Here is a 12,275-nt window from a genome sequence, read left to right as displayed (position 1 = left end):
AATCTGAACTTAGGTCTTCCTGACTGTAAGCTTAGCCCTCTAGTCACTATTCCATACTGCCTCTATAAAAGCACTCCCATAATTTCTCCAAACATATACATCTAATCCATCCATGCATTTACTTCCTGTGTGGTTCTTATCCATGTCTGCAAGTAGATAATACACACAGGATGTAAACTTATGTGATGAAGACTTTCCTCTAGGTCTCCTAACAACTCAAGGAGTCAAATGAATCTGATTCCCTGTTATCCCTCACACTTGCCAAATGACCAGCCCCTACCTTTTCATGGTCATATATATTTTAGTTGATTTTTTTTGCCATCTTTTTCATTTTACTCCTCATTAGTAATGTTCTACCTATTTATGGTTATAGTTTTCTTTATTGTTTTTTGAGGTTGCAAAGATAAGACATTCAGAAGGATTTTTGATAAGCTGCAAAATATCCGCTAATAGGTTACCAGAATGGTGAAGGTCCCTGAGTTGATATCATTCTAATATCTTTAGATTAGAATCTGTTGAACAAACTGGGGACGTTAAATCTGGAGACAAGGTGTATAGCTCCTAATTTTCCTGGTAGAGGACAGTTGTCTGGGGTCTCCCAATTCCCACCCCTCCCAAACAGGAAGAAGAAGAGTCACAACCTCATATGAATGGGTTCTGCTACCTTTCTTTTAGTTCAGAACACCTAGACTTAGCCTCAGATCTATTAGGAAGGTTAGGTCTGCAATGCGTAGTAACCAGACTAGGAAAGAACCCTTCTTCTACATAAGAAGGGAATAGTCTGTCTTCTTTTAAAATAATCTCCGGTTTTGAATTTGGGGACACTTTTGTTTAAGATTATGTGAATAAAGTTGATTTTGAACTAGTTTTAAAGAATGGGTAGAAACTATACTGCTGATAATATATAACTGAATATATAACAGAACTGAACAGTTTGCTGTTCAGTCGTTTCGGTTATGTTTGACTCTCTGCGACGCCTCTTTTCATGAGGATGTTCCTGGCAAATATACTGGAGTGATTTTTTTCTTTTTTCCTTCTCCAGTTCATTTTATAGATGAGAAAACTGAGGCAAACAGAGTTAGGTGACTTGCCTAGGATACATGGAACATTAGAAGCTCTAAAAATCAAAATTCAAAAGCATATTTGTGGTGGATTAAAGACTATACAATTTGTCCATTTTTTGGTTATTTTTGTGTTTGCTTAAATTCAATCTTTTAACTCTTTTGAAATAGAAAAAAGATCTAATTATATAGTCTTTGGGATATAATTTTTTTTGTGACAAGAGAAATGATACCTCTGATCCCTGTTTATATTTGACTTATAATAAGAAAATTCTTATGAATCTATTTAACCCCTTATGGCACTCACCACTCCAATGTTATTTCAGAGGCTCTGACAAAGACATTCCATGGGAATGAATAACATGAGGTATCATGGTCCTACTCAACACTGCCTCTTCTCCCCTCTCACTCCATGAAAAAGTCCTTTGAATCTTGTCATGCAAATGGTTAGGTAGTGAAGCTTTTAAGACATCATTCCATAGCTCTAATTCTTTTTATGCTCCAGATTTCTGCCTTTCAGATACAGTGGTCACTAACACACACATACACATACATACCCACAAACACACACACACAATCACAAATGAACAAACTATTTAAGCTTTGAATCACCACACATATGCTTCTGACTTTTGATTCTCAAAAGTTATGTTCCAGGAGTTGTGGCTATATATTATCAGCAAAAAAGTTTCTATCCATTCTTTAAAACTGGTTCATAGTCAACTTTATACACAAAATCTTAAACTAAAATGTTCCTCAACTCAAAACTGCTACCACTGTGAAAATAACCTCTACTATAGAAAGAGAGCATGTCTATTTCATCCTCGTATTTGAATAACTTTAAACAAATTGGACCCATATTGCTTCATCTGTAAATGTTAGAATCAGTTGTATTTCTCATGCAAGATGAACACAATCTTATGTTCTGTCCTTGTAGTAATAACACATTTTTAGAAATTTGGAAATTAATGAAGGATCTCAGGGTGGTATGATACACCTCATTATTTTGAATGAGAAATAAATCATTTAAGATCTTCCAATTGTTTAAAATAAAGAGCTAAGTATATGCTTGTATGAAATCAGATTTCTAGATTTAAAGTTCATTTTTCATATCACGTGGTTTAATAGGAGTCTACCGTGTTCAATGACTGTAACATACTTATTATTTTCAAAAACAACTTATTCCCTTGGATACCTAACATCTCCAGACCTAATTCATCATTTGACATGTTAGAAAGTCAATTTATCCCATTTTTACTTCTCTTTCTTGTTAAGATTCATTTATTGACCACATATATGACAATTTTAGTCCAATCATAAGCATTTAGCATGAACTATATGAATAACTTTGAATAGAGCTCTTTGAGATATCATAGTACATAAATGTAACTATTTAATTTTACCTCAAGAATTCTTCCTAATGATCTATAATTTTTTTTAAAAGGGAATGGAATATAGACAGTCTATTTTAGTGAACAGAGTACTGAATCTGTGGTCAGAGACTATACCTGAGATTCAGTCCTCATTCTACCACTTACTCCCTACCCTTTTCACCATGAGCAAGTCCCTTCAAGTATTTTGGCCTTGGCTTCTTTACCTGAATAACCAGGAGTTGGACAAAATTGTTTATAAAAGTACTTAACACATTAAATACCATTAAATCCTGTAGATGTGGGAAATAGGGCTGAGCAAGGTTGTTATACACAAAGGTCTCCATCTCAGCAATTTTTCTACTTCATCTTCTCCTTTTTCTCCTCTATAACATTGATTAAATCAAATTCAGTAAATATGTATTTCTACCATGTGTAAGGTGATGAGAGATGCTGATAATCTGATGCATCCACAATTTCATCCATGTGGGCATTTCACTCAATTGATGCAGATCATAACCCCATCTTTTTCCTTTACTCTTGTTGTACAAAGGAAAATGAGATGCCATCCTTACCCTCATGCAGTTAATAGTCTGATTAATGATAATTTACTCCTGTCACTTAACCATGTTTGCCTCAGTTTCCTTATCTGTAAAATGAACTGCAGAAGCAAATGGCAAACTACTCCAGTATCTTTGCGAAGAACACCCCAAAAGGGGACATGAAGAGTTGGAAATGAAAAGACTGAAAATTACTAAACAACAACTTTCATTACAATAAAACAGTGATATTTTTCTAGCTATAAAATCATACAGATCATTCAATATAAGGGAATCATAGCACATTGATCTATATTTGGGCTGTTTCTATCTGAAATACATCCAAAAAAAATGTGAGAATGAGATTATAAGTAATCAAGGAACAACTCTTTGTTAAGTATCTACTATGTGCCAGGCATACTCTAAGTATCAGGGTTATAAAGACAAAAAAATGAAAGACAATAGATATACTAAAGATATACACATATATGTATATTTGTATATATATGCATATATGTATGTGTGTATGTATGTACAAAATTTAAGGACTATGTTTAGAGGTTGTTTTGAGACCTGTGATTTTATTGATTTGGGGTGCTCCTAATGCCATGCTATCTCTCCTGCACAAGATGTATGCAAAATAAACACAAAAATACATGAAAATACAAAGGGAGCGAGTATTAGTTTCTGGAAGATCAAGAAAGGCCTCTTAAAACGATGATGCATGAGCTGAACTTTTAGGGGAGAATAGGGATCCTGATATATGTTGGGAGAGCAGCTGTAGAGGCAAGAGATAGGAGTTCCAGAAGGCCAGTTTGGTTGGACTGTAGATTGCATGTAGGGAATTTTGTATAATAAAGCCAGAAAAGCAGAGTGGCACCAGGTTTTATCCCAAAGAAAGGATTTTGCCTTGACCAAACAGGTAATAGAGAGACACTAGAGTTTTTGAGTAGTGGAAATGGGTGCTCAAGCCTGTTCTGAAGTGGAAAAAAAGCACTTTGGCAGCTAAGTACATGATGATTTGAAGAGGGAAAAGACTTGTAGAAGTGAAAGCAATTAGGAGCCTAATCCACCAGTCCAGATACAAGGTGAAAAGCCTGAGCACAAGGTCCATGTGAGTAGGAGAAAGGGGACAGATGCCAGAGGCAGGAAAAACAAGCCTGGGTAACAAATTAAGCAGCAACCACAAAAATAAGAACAACAGCAACAACCTACTGTGATTAGGTAGTACTCTGAGACTTAGAATGTTCTTTCTAGTATGACTAAAAATCTGATCCAGTCAAAGTCGCTAGAAATTAAGCTGGTACTTACTGGGGAGCAGATGCAGCTTGAGAGAGTGGAAGCCTGAAGAAAATAAAGAGAAGATATATGTTAGCGGTAACTACTTGGTTAAAGTTGACAGAGTTATCTAGCACCGAGGATTGCCTTTGAAGCATTAATTTGATAACAGGGTTTTTTAATACTTCACAATTTCAATAAAATTACAGAGCTGTCATCAGAATCATGGGCTGCAAGCTGAAATAAAGTGTTAGCTTCATGCCATAGACAAGCACATGGAGGTGGAAAGAATTCTTTTGCTCAAATTATACACTCACACACACAAATACATATACGTGCATGTATATATAGTATAAAAACATATAAATACACACATATACAAATCATATACAAGCACATAAGTATATGCATGTATATACAGATATACATATAAATTCATGCATATATATACATGCAGATGTATGTGTATGTATACATACAAGCATATACATATTTGTTTGTTGATAGGTGGGTAGAGAGATGGATACTCTGGTGACGAACACTTATAACTCATGTTGATGCAGATAAAATGTGAACACAAATCTTACTAACTCAAAGGCTGACTTTCCATTTACCATACTAGAGTATAAGTTCCTTAAGAAAAAGGACTGTTCATTTTTTTTTGTCTTTGTAACCATGACACTTAGAATATGTCTGACATATAGTAGATATTTAATAAATACATGTTAATTGATCACCTATAATCTCCTCACATTTTTGGATATAGTTCAGATAGAAACATTCCAAGGACAGGTCAATATCCTATTATTTCTCCAAGAGGAACCTCTCTTTTTCTAGGGTAGGGGAAAGGTTAAATTTCTAGTTTCATTAACATTATTCTTCAAGAGATAAACATAAATGAGTTCACAATCAGAACTGGATAAGTTGCACTATGGTCTGGCTCAATGGCTGCATGTACGCATGGGCTTTGGGCACAATATATGATGTCCCACTTTGTGTAGTTAATTACCATCTTATTGTGCATAACAGTGCTCTGTTCATCTAGACACTAAATCATTCCATTGGATGATGATAGTGTTCTTCAAAGAAATAATAGTCTTCAAAAGCAATAAATTAAAATAAGAGCACAAATTTGGAAGCTGGAAACATTCAAGCACTCTAAAACATGTGACAAGTGAAAGGGATTAGGTTTCTTGTACTTGGTGCCAGAAAGCACAACTAGGAACACTATGTAATAGTTACAGAGACAGAAATATCCTACTTTGATTTAAAGAAAAATGGGGGACAGGGTGTTTTGGGGAGATATTTCCTAAAGCTTAGATCTAAGAGTAGAATGGAATGCTTTAGGAGGTGGTGGGTTTCCTCTAATTAGAAGTCTTCAGACAAAAGCTGGCAAATCCATCATCAAATCTGTTGAAAAGGAGATTAAAGGTAGGACTGTTTAGTCTCTGAAGTACCTTCTGCCTCTCAGATTCTCCTAAGTGACTAATATTTCAGGTTAACTCTTTTCTCCTTATATCTCTTGAAGTTTCCCTGAAATCACTATAATTCTCAAATATGTCATTTTAAATGCAGCCCTGGTATTAAATATCATAGTGTATCAACTAGGGACATGTTCACAATTCAAAAAAAAAAAGTGGTAAAATTACTTGTTAGTCATTGTTTTGTTTTGTTTTAAATCCATCTGTGCTTTATGTACCAAATAACAGATTCCCAAGAAAGGGTAGACAAAATTGTGGTAGAATTGCATGAAATAGGTCACATCAATTCTCTGACTACTGTAAGTACCACAATCACGAACTGTGTTGGAAATAGTCTGTGTTCAAAATCCTTGCTTTTATATTTAAATGTGTGTGCATGGAAACAGGAGGAAAGGAAATGAGGAATGGAAATATTTGACCATTACTTAGATATATCAGTATTCCAGGAGAATTCTAGACCATTTATGGAGTTATTTAATTAAAAATATGAAAAAGTTACATTACCAGGGCTTTAAAAATCATATTCCTCTATCTTCTAAGCAAAGTGCATGGCCCAGGAAGGTTTTGATTCTCAGTTTAACATTTCAATGTAAGTTGAAAAAAATAGTGTCATACTGAAGCTTGGGTGTGAATGTGTGTGTGTGTGTGTGTGTGTGTGTGTGTTAACTTGTCCCTTTTGATAAAGGCGGGTTCCTGAGAATATGATGGAATTAGGAAGCAGATTGGCAGGAAATATCTTTGTTGTTAGAGAGAGGCATTAATATAGCTTTTATTTTAAAAAACGAAAAGCAGAGTTAGATTAAGCCACATCTGCTAAGGATTAATGAAGAAATTTATAGAATACATCTTTTAAAAATAACTGGATTTTTAAAGGAAACACTAACTTTATTCATCAATATTTACTTTTATTTTATAAAGTTAATCTTAAGAAATATAATTTAGTGGGAAGATTCACTAATCTTGCCTTCACTTGATCACACTTTCAAGAAACCTGGACGTATGACCCTGAAAGCTGGACCAAATTAAGACCGTACAATTACAGACAGGTTATGTTAATTGCTGATATAATCTATATCCCAATTCTCTTTGCATTTATATGGAGTAGGTTCAGTCTTAAGGCTGCCCTCTAAATCATCTGCTTGTTACTGATCATGTCAAGTCTCCTTCCCAAATCATTGTTCCGTTTCATGTGCATTCATTTGTGAAAGGAGCTCTCACACAGAGAGTTCCCTTGACTAACAAAATCATATATCTCTCCAGTATCTCTATAACATGGACTGATCACAAACATAATATTAAAATTAACATTTATTAACTAGTTAATTTGTGTAGTGGGTTTGATTCCACTTTGCCTTACCAGGTACTCGGAATAACTGAAAGGAGGAAAAAATTCCTAAAAGTTCTTTATAAAAAATGTAGCCTTAAGTGTATAGTGCAAATTCAAAAGTTTAAATGGACATTTTATTATGCAATGACTATGAAGTGGGGGAGGAGGGTAGCTGTGAACATGCTTCCTTATGTTAGACTAAAGAAATTTCCCATTTCTGGAAAGCCTGATTCTGAAGGGTCATGGTCCCATATTATGGTACTGGAGAGATTTAGAGCAGGTACAAGCATTCTGTGACTATGGTCTTTGAAGAGAAAGCAGTGATGGATATATAAGCACGCACACCCCAAACACAACCAAACACACATACACACAACATTATAGACACTATAGAGCATAATCTCCTCTATTTAGCAGCAGGTAATATAAGTAAATGTTCAACAAATGCTTCAACAACAACCAAAAATACGCATGGCACATGGTGCTTACTGATTTCTGAGGCCTAAATGCTCACACTAAAACTTAACAATCTACTCTCATGAGCCCCTTTGAGCTGGTTTCAGAAGACCCTTGCTCCTATAGCACATTGGGTTCAGTCTTCACATAGTTTTCACACAGGATTATTCCCACAAGATTCATTTCTTTATGAAAGATCACTGATGGATGAGTCCCCATATCAGTTACTGATGGGCTGGCTCCCAGAGGTAATGTCTGACTTCTTTCGGCCTCAAAGCTAGATTGACTGGGTATGAACTCAAGCACAGACTCCACTTCTGAATCTCCTACTGTCTTATTCTCCTGACTTTTTTTTTTTTTAACTCATAAGCTCATAACTCCCAGATGGTTTTTCACTCATAATGAAAGAATACATACTAAATCAAAGAATGAAGGCAAGTGTTCATATATCAAAATTTTGTAGGGAGAGTCCAAGAAATTCTAGACTCTACCCTAACAACAGTTTCTCTTTCTGAAACACTATGAGACAGGAAGAGTCATCCAGGAAGAAGTCAGCATATTCTCGGTCAACTCATGTCTTTTGGATAACCCTAGTAATAAAAAACAAAACAAAAAGAAAAAGCCCACAAAAACTAAATCAGCTCTTCATGCTGCTACCAGACCAAATCTACCAATTAAATGCCTGCCCATGCTCCAATTTCCATTATAATTCTCTGGAAGCAGGTTCCTCAAGCTCTTCCTCTTGGGAAATAGGGTTAGGTAGACATGTCAATGCTTGCTCACCAGCCCTCCATTATAACTACAACAGGAAAAGTATTGATATGTAGTTATAGTCTTCTAATAAAAATGTGCTGGTTTTATTAGTACCCAGTACAGCGACTGGCACATCAGAGATGCTTAATAAACCACTATTAATTGATTATTTGCAGAGAATTAATTTGCTTCTTTGTTTTGATACATGTAATTTTACATTTAGAAGAAACTGGCAGAAGGGGAAGCAAACATAATTAATTTACCCTCATCTAATTTAGAATTGCAATTAAGATTAAAAAAACTTTATATATGCTTACTAGGTTTGATTAGGTAAGAAGGTTTTTTCTCCCTCCAAGCCCTTTGGAGGTAGTATTTGCCTATAAACAATATAGTGGCTGAATAAGCCAAGGTCAACATTGCTTAAACAGGTGTTTTGATGTGATAATTATGCATTCTTTCTATATTTTCATTTTGCAATATAATTGGTTAAACAGAATAATCACAAATAAAACTTCATTGCTTTATTTTCTTTAATTCATCCTGGTCATTCCCTTTGATCTCAAGTTGTGAAGTTTTCCTGAAATTAAGATAATTACATATTCATAAAATTATAGAACATTGATCATAGGATCAAGAGCTAGAAGGGACATTTAGTCCAAATGCCTCCTTTTACAGGTTAAGAAAATGAGACCCAGTGAAGTTATGTGATGCTCAGGGTCATGCTATTGATAAATGACAATGCAGGATTGGAACCCAGGTTCTCTGACTCCAAAACCAGTGAGCATTGTACTATATTAAGCTTTCTATTAGGGGGACTGGGTGGGAGGAGAGGTTGTTGAACCTAGGCTCAACCTGTGACTACCTTTTTATATGAACCTTCCCATAGAGATTCTCTTTGTACCAATAGAGATAAGCCTCTATCATGTTATTCTAGAAAGTCTCAGCATTATTGAGAGATTAAATGATCTCCCGAAAGTCACAAAATAAATGAAAAGCAGTTTTTGAAACTAGATATTCCTGACTTTGAGGTCAGGTCTCAATCCATAATGCCAAAATTGTCTCCCTGTGTCTCCATCACGAATTCCCAAAAAGAGAAACATATTTCTGGTTTCAAACAGAGCAGGGGAGAATTTTCAACAAATGATATGACTACAGATTCAATAATAGTAATTAGAGATGATTAAAGACACATTCAGATTATTATTAAAACTCCAAAAAATGTTTTTAACATAATTAAAATGTCCTTGGGTCACTTATGAACATTACTGAATTGACACTATCTTTGAAAACCTTTCAAGGGATGGTCTATGATGCTTTCTGTGTTACCACAGGATTTAAGAGAACTTTCTATGAGCCTGCTCTTTTTAATAATCTTGTCTTAGCTTAACCTTGAGATCACTTTTCTTGGTTGCCATTAGTAACACTGACAGTAACCACAGATTCAACTTGTTAATTAAATGTTTTCGACAGTTTCTCACAAATGGGAGTAGGGATGTAACTCCTCAAAGTTATTTAAAGTACATTCTTGTGAATCTACTTCCAAACATGTGGCTGGTATACATATCTGCCAGGATCTGATGAGAGTTTTGAACCCTCAGAATGTATCTGGATATGGAGTGAGTTTAAATTTAAATGACCCAATAAGAGATTATTTCAATGTCCAAGCATCATGTAGGGGTGAATTCATATCCTTTAAAAATTTATTTGTTCATTCACTGGTTTATTTGTTCATTCCTCCATTAGTCATTTAGCAATTATCAAGAATTTCTCCACCCCTCCAAATGGGAGTGGGAAAGAGGAACATCTTGTAAGATATATACATAGAGCAAAAGGGCCATTCTTTGTTCTTTCTCTGAGTTTTCATACAGTACAGGTTAAAAGGGAATGGAGCTTGCCTGTCTATATACTCCAAGTCTATTTTCTTTTGGGGAGACTGCAAGCTCACACACTCTAGTACCATATAACTAGGATGCCTGTTTGGAAGTTTTATTAAGTGAGAAGCTTTAGAATGCTGTAGAAAGTTGCATTTCTGTCTAGCAATCCCAAATATTGTTCACTTCTAGAGGGAGTTCAGAATAAGGCTGGATTTACATATCTTTGGAATAAAAGTGGGACTGATCAGAGTATGGCGGGGGGAGTTATCCCACTAACAAACCTAAATTAGTTTACCTTCTGAGCAGAATCCAGCTCAATGTTGTGCTTTGCATTCAAAGAACTTTACATGAGAAAAGGTAGAATTCACCAGAAAAGTAGGACAATTGTTTTAATTCAATTGTTTTTGGGCTATTGAGTCTGTATGTATTTTCTATATTTTCTTTGGATTAGAATTAAGGCTGTCCTGGATCAGATAGGCATCACTATGTTATAAACTTTTAAGGGATTAGATACATTTTTTTATATAGGTATAACCTTAGGCACTGAGGCTTCACATTAAGAACACTAGGTAGGGGCAAAAAGAGCAAGAGAAAGTGTTATTTTCTTTTTGGTAGCACCTAATCTAGAAAATTTTTATCTTAAGAGTACTGGGTCATTGTAGAGGGCCGAGCTTTGGGCCGAGCTCTGGACCATGGCCCCCTGGTGAGCCTGGAGACGCCCGGGGATGAGAACCCGCCTTCAGGTGCTGGGAACGCCCCTTATGGAGCTGAGCTCCGCCTCCAGGGCGGAACATGGGAGGTGCTACGGCAAGGTATATAAGGGGGAACTCGGGGAGGTCACAATCAAGTGCAGCAGCTCCTCAAGTGCTCTGTTTGGTCATTTCCCTCCCCCACAGGAGGGGGCCAGAACCGTTGGAAGACCAGTAAAGCAGGTGGAGAGGTAAACTCCAGGCGACAGCTCAGGGCAGGTTGTATCAATGAGTTGTATCAATAGTCTCAGTTATACAAAATATGAAATCCTCATCCCCAGAACTACTACCAATTAATGTGGATTCTATCCTCTGGGGATACATAGGAGAAATCTAATCCTTCTTGCACATTTAATAAAATCTTGAGAATGAAAAGCTCCGACAAAAGATTTTGTGAGTGAAAATTAACTTTGAGTCATATTTGTCCTATTTTTATTAAAATATTAAAAATAGATAAAATACTTTAAGAAATATGTAGTTTGTCTAATAGGTTTATAGATCAATGATTTTTGTAGGATGAGTAAAACTTTGGAGGGAAAAAAATCAGTCTTAGGAAGACAGTACAGATTCTCTAGAGAATATTTTTCCCTACTTAATTAAAAAATGTAACTGTAGAATATGGTGGAGCAGTACATACAGTGGTTGGAGGCAGGGAGGCATAGATATCATATTCCTACTCTCCTGCCCATTCATATTTCCAGCACAGTAATCTCGGTTTCTCACTTGGACTATCTTCTTTGGTATCCCCATTGTCCTCCTTGCCTTCTACTCTGCCCTCTCTTATCCATGTTCACAGAGCTGCCAAAATAATCTTCTTAGTGCACACATCTAATTATGTTGTCTTCCTGCTAAATCTCTTTCAGTGGATCTCTATTGTCTATAGAATAAAATGCAAAGTCCTTAGTCGTCATTCAATTCCTCCACAATGTGGCTTCATTCTTTTGTCATGTTCAGTCATTTCAGTCATGTTTGACTCTACCTGACCCATTTGGGCTTTTCTTGGCAAAGATGCTGGAGTGATTAGCCATTCCCTTCTCCAATTCATTTTACAGATGAGGAATTGAGACAAACAGGGTTAAGTGACCTGTCCATGGTCACACAGCTGATTAAGTGCCTGAGGCTGTATTTGAACTCAAGAAGAGGAATGTTCCTGATTCCAAGTTTAGTGCAACATCCATTTTATTACCTACCTGACAGACTTCAAATTACTTCAGCATTATTTCATACTACTCTCCTCAATACATTCTATATTCTACCTTGAGTTTAATTGCACTACCAATTCTTTCCCCCTTTCCATTCTCCATCTACTCCATATTTTCCCATTTGCACGATTTCATGTAAGACATTCACCATACCTAGAACTTTGTTACTGTTGACACCACCACCA

The 12,275-nt window shown here is 35.8% G+C and overlaps 1 long non-coding RNA gene across 2 annotated transcripts in view; it reads left to right on the top strand.

Moving 5' to 3' along the window:
* The first annotated feature begins 10,974 nt into the window (after positions 1-10,974).
* LOC140534449 (uncharacterized) overlaps positions 10,975-12,275 on the top strand; it is a 54,411-nt gene continuing 53,110 nt past the window's right edge. The window contains exon 1 of one of the 2 annotated variants that reach the window (XR_011977317.1): positions 10,975-11,079. This is a non-coding gene — a long non-coding RNA (uncharacterized lncRNA). Of the gene's footprint in view, positions 11,282-12,275 lie in introns of both variants that reach the window. The other variant, XR_011977316.1, reaches the window with a different exon arrangement.

Source organism: Notamacropus eugenii, chromosome 3, assembly GCF_028372415.1.
Source record: "Notamacropus eugenii isolate mMacEug1 chromosome 3, mMacEug1.pri_v2, whole genome shotgun sequence".
Taxonomy (NCBI): Eukaryota; Metazoa; Chordata; class Mammalia; order Diprotodontia; family Macropodidae; genus Notamacropus; species Notamacropus eugenii.
Note: the sequence above shows the minus strand (reverse complement) of the source record. Positions and strands in the feature narration are given on the sequence as shown.